The 5,133-nt window shown below is 33.8% G+C and overlaps 1 long non-coding RNA gene across 4 annotated transcripts; it reads right to left on the bottom strand.

Annotated features, from left to right (window-relative positions):
- Positions 1-1,794: 1,794 nt before the first annotated feature.
- LOC125674311 (uncharacterized) lies at positions 1,795-4,793 on the bottom strand. 4 transcript variants are annotated; one of them, XR_008801425.1, is made up of 8 exons: positions 4,656-4,793; positions 4,469-4,547; positions 4,353-4,382; positions 4,051-4,236; positions 2,834-2,998; positions 2,484-2,567; positions 2,265-2,364; positions 1,795-2,065 (listed from the first exon to the last, which is right to left on the bottom strand). It is a non-coding gene; the product is annotated as an uncharacterized LOC125674311 (long non-coding RNA). The 4 variants fall into 4 exon arrangements; XR_008801427.1 differs by having other exon boundaries at positions 4,490-4,547; XR_008801428.1 differs by lacking the exon at positions 4,469-4,547 and having other exon boundaries at positions 4,656-4,785.
- Between the last annotated feature and the right edge of the window lie 340 nt (positions 4,794-5,133).

The raw sequence follows: 5,133 nt of genomic DNA, 5'->3' as shown, positions 1-5,133 counted from the left end.
TAATACTAGTTTTAATATTTATTTTTAATACAACTTAAACGTTTAATACTAGTTTTAATATTTATTTTTAATACAACTTAAACGTTTAATACTAGTTTTAATATTTATTTTTAATACAACTTAAACGTTTAATTCTAGTTTCAATATTTATTTCTAATACAACTTAAACGTTTAATACTAGTTTTAATATTTATTTTTAATACAACTTAAACGTTTAATACTAGTTTTAATATTTATTTTTAATACAACTTAAACGTTTAATACTAGTTTTAATATTTATTTTTAATACAACTTAAACGTTTAATACTAGTTTTAATATTTATTTTTAATACAACTTAAACGTTTAATACTAGTTTTAATATTTATTTTTATACATTTAATTAGCGCTTTATCTAATTAAGACAATTACCCTAAAGCGTTTTTGATTCATCCTATTGTTCGTGTGTTTTTCTGTACCTAATATTGTACTCCTTTCAGGATTTATAAGTGATCAGTTTTTGTTGTCTTCGCCTTTCCCTTTCGGGCCGCTTTTGATACTGTAAATGTCGGTGTATTTGGGTATTAACGACTGGTTTTATATTAGTGTTTCAGGGCGGGGACGGTTATTGTTTATATCGGTGTATTTGGGTATAGACGACTGGTTTTTTATATCAGTGTGTCAGGGCGGGGACGGTTATTGTTTATATCGGTGTCTCTGGGTGCATTTAGAGTGAACGAAATTAACTTATTGTTGTATTTTGTGAGCAATTGCGAAGAAAACACAGCTGTGTATCTGTACATCGTCCAGTTTTGGTATTTGTAAACACGTTTTCATGTTTAGTCTTAAATCACCAGCATTAGTTTTTAATTGATATCCATACTCTAGAGAACTAAAATGTCCTGCCGTCGGTCTGTTCGATATCTGTTTTTCATTTTTTTTTTCTATGAAAGGTAAAGATAACAAACAATGATCGAACTCATAACTCATATAAGCAATACAAAATAGATATTTTAGCAAACACGGACCCCTGGACACACCAGAGGTGGGATCAGGTGCGTAGGAGGAGTAAGCATCCCCTGTCGACCGGTCACATCCGCCGTATCTGTTTGATAAACTGTTTTTACCATATAATTAGGGGTATTTTACTGATGGTAATTTCTACTTCCTTGCTTCTTTGTGAATTACTAAGCATCATTTTGAAATAACGTAAATTGCCGAATATAGCTGTAATATTCGAATTGTGTATTTTGGGATACCTTTTTTCATCAACACGTAAGTAATTATTCATGGAGGATACATAGAGGACGTAGAATTTTCCTTCAGTTTTTGCACATAAATAATGTGTTCCGTCTTTTAATATTAAATAAAGGTTTATTTCAATGCGTCCCATTCGATGAACCAAAATAGACATAAATTTCATATTAATTCGATCAATGGAATAAGAACCCCTCAATACTTGCAAACATATATTTTATATTTTCCCATCAATGAATTTGTACTGATACTTCAATTTCAATGTACCCTTTACATTTCAGTGTGAGAGGCTTTCGGTATAAACTTTCCATATAGGCATGTCTCAATCGTCTGTCTACCACTTCATCGGTTGTATTATTATGTCCAAGATGCAAGATAGACAAACACCAGTATAATTGGTAAAATGGCCGAGTGCAGTCCCGATGAACTAGCTTTAACAAAGTAGGAATATAGTATAAAAGCATATAGGGGAATCAAAATCTGCGCACATCCATCCAATGACTGTGCAGATTTTTTCATAAACAAATTCAAATGATAGAATAATCACATTCACGCACAACTAAAAGTTTTCTACATCGCATTTTATTTTTTATTTGTAATTCGTCATTTGTAATTTACTCGTGTGCATGTATAGATGGTTTTCAGGAATGTCCAAATTGCGCATCTGTTATGGTTTTAATGCAGTCCGTATTTTGTAGAGTATTTGGTTTATTTATCACAGTTTGACTTGAATCTCCCAGGAATATAACGGCAGATATCTTCTGCTTCTTATTCTGATCTGGATGTTCTCAAGTAGTATCTGCACATATCCTCTGTTTCACATTTTTCATCCTGCAATTAATACAGAGTCTGTTTTGTATCATTTAATGTATGATTGCGAAAATGGACTCAATGTCAGTCTATGTAGGATATTACGTCGTGTCTTCACGTTATGAATTTGATATTCAGTTAGGGATATATTACGTACATATCTTAGAATTTATATATCATATATGAAATTGAACAGAGACATGTTGAAAGATGTACATACTTTAGAAAATACAAGGCGGCTTTCAGAAAGACCATGTACACTCCGCAGATGAATATCGTCACCAATACCGAAATCAAAACTATGTACTTTGTTTCCAAATCTGTAAAATTCTAAATGTAAATTACATAGAATAATATTCTTCACATATCATAAAACACATATTTTCTCCCGTTCTTCAAAAGATTACTTTCTCTCATGATTTTAAAACAGAGATAAAACCTTTGCTTTCCTGACCTTGTTCTGTATCAGTCTGTGTTGTTTGCACAGTTGTTGTTGTAGGATATTCACATAATCCGTTTGTACCTTAGATTAGAGAAAATATGAAATTCATAAAAAACTGACGTACATATTTAGACTTTCAAATAATGAGCTTAACTACAGGCTATCATGAATAGCAAGCATTAATTATATTGCCTGTTGTATAACTCGTTACACAAAACCGACTGCATGTATTCTGTCATGAAATCGAGATAGATAGATATATATATATATATATATATATATATATATATATATATATATATATATTATATAGTTTTATAGAAGCCAATTAACCATCATTCTCTCACCGAAACAGACTCTCTCCGGACACCCATCTAAAGCAGGAAGACAGTAAGAATAAAACGTTCCACAGTTCTTTATCTGGATGTCATACTGTGCCACACAGCAGTCTGAGAACCCGGTTTTACATAGGGTCTTTGTGACAATAGGATCCCCAACATTGGGCAGTGAATCTGTTATCAAAAACAGTTGGTTTCGATGTGACTATTAAATGAAGTACATATTGTTTCTGTAATTAAACAAGAGGTACTGTGAGCAATGTTCACTACGAATACCCCCTGCTTATCCCAATCTCCCAAAAGGTGTTGTTAATAAGTATAAATTACCTCTTTCCTGAGTGTAAAAATATGGTATGCCTTTGTAGAAGAAAATGAAAGATATAGTCCGAACACAAATCCATGGTATAAAGCTATAATTTTGACCTTGAGATCAAAGGTCAAGGTCATAAAGAGGTAATGAATGTACATGACACATAGTATCATGGTGATACACATATGTCTTATGGTATGATTATGTCAAAACCCTATAATCAATTTTGATCTTGATGTCAAAGTTCAAGGTCATATAGAGGTCATGAAGGTACCCGACACATCGTTTCATGGTGATACACTCTTGTGTCAAATATAGTATGCCTATGTCAAAGAACAAAGAAGTCATGACCCCAACACGAATCCAGTGTAAAAACCTTGAATTTTGAACTTGAGGTCAAGGTCATATGGAGGTCATGAAGGTAACAGACATATCGTCTCATGGTGATACACTTATGTGTCAAATATGGTATGCCTATGTCAAAGAACAAAGAACTTATGGCCCAGACACAAATCCATTGTAAAAAAAAAAGAACTTTAATTTTGACCTTGAGGTCAAGGGTCAAGGTCATATAGAGGTCATGAAGGAACTCGACACATCGTCTCATGGTGATCCACCTGTGTGCCAAATATGGTATGGCTATGTCAAAGAACAAAGAGGTTATGGCCGGGACATGAATCTGCAGAGACAGACAGATGGACAGACAGACAGATAGACAGACAGACAGATAGACGGACAGACAGACAGACAGAGTTATTCCTATATACCTCCCTGAACTTCGTTCGCGGGGGATATAATAAATATGATTATTAAATGAAATCAATATTTTTCTTTCTGTAATTAAGTAAATTTGACTTATATGCATAACTAAAGAGGATCAACCTACGCGCACGTTTTTGCTGAAAGAAAGCATTACCGTTTAGCCAGACAGGTTAGATGGCGCCACAGCTGTTGAGATTGGGACACTGATCCAGTATTGAGTCGTTTGCTGTGTACCATCCGGGCGTTATATATCTATCACATGGGGAGTATTGACTGTCATGTGGACAGTTCTGGGTCCGGGCGTGAGACTCGAATAACGTGTCAGAAGATGTGCACGGATCTAAAATCATACATTATTGATGTAAATATTCACTACATCAAACCTCTGTATCTACACAGTAAATCGCAATGACGGTGGAGATGGTCCCCTCCTTTTTCTAAAGAGTTTCGAGTTACCTGGTGATGTGCTGCAGTAGTACGTGGTATCTGTAACAAAGAAAGAGAAGGTGCTAACGAGGACCCTTCCACGAATCAAAATGTGATTAAAAAGCCATTTCAAGAATCGTCCCTACCTGTAGAATGTATAAATATACTTAGTATGAAGCCAAACAAAGACTCTGACCACGCCATGTTTTGTGTCTCCGTGTCATTCTAGGAAGTGAGAAAAATCTTTAAAAGAATCGTCTTTACGATAACGAAATGTTTGCTGTAACAATTCATTACATAGCGTAAACGAATGAGAGAGAGGAAATAACTTACCTATATTTGTTAAAACAATGTTAATATCCAATTCAGTAATCCTCAAAATTAACAGGTTTATTACAAATAATTCGGGGTTCTCAGAAAGACCTGTGGTTTTTGCGAATCCCGCTTTGTTTATTTATGTATTGACTTCCTATATACGAAATGGGCTTTAACGCGATCAACAATCACAGAGTCTAATGTTTCACGTATGCGATTTAAACTCCAGACTTGACATTGCTTTGTTTGCAAGGTTTTTTGGAGTCAATTAACAAGTGCCGATTACATGCTATAACCTGGTGTCTGTTACACTAAGACATGTAAACATTCCTTTAAAGTGCACATTTTATAGAAAGCATATTAGCAATTTGATTTAATCTATCGATATAATCAGTATTCATTGCAATTTAGGGAATTTATTGCTGAAAATAATAACACAAGATTGATTGTTGAAATACCGTATTTCATGTATACTATCATACCTACTCCTTCTAGA

This window comes from Ostrea edulis, chromosome 3 (assembly GCF_947568905.1).
Source record: "Ostrea edulis chromosome 3, xbOstEdul1.1, whole genome shotgun sequence".
Classification (NCBI taxonomy): Eukaryota; Metazoa; Mollusca; class Bivalvia; order Ostreida; family Ostreidae; genus Ostrea; species Ostrea edulis.
The sequence above is the reverse complement of the archived record's forward strand: the minus strand, read 5'-3'. Positions and strand labels throughout refer to the sequence as shown.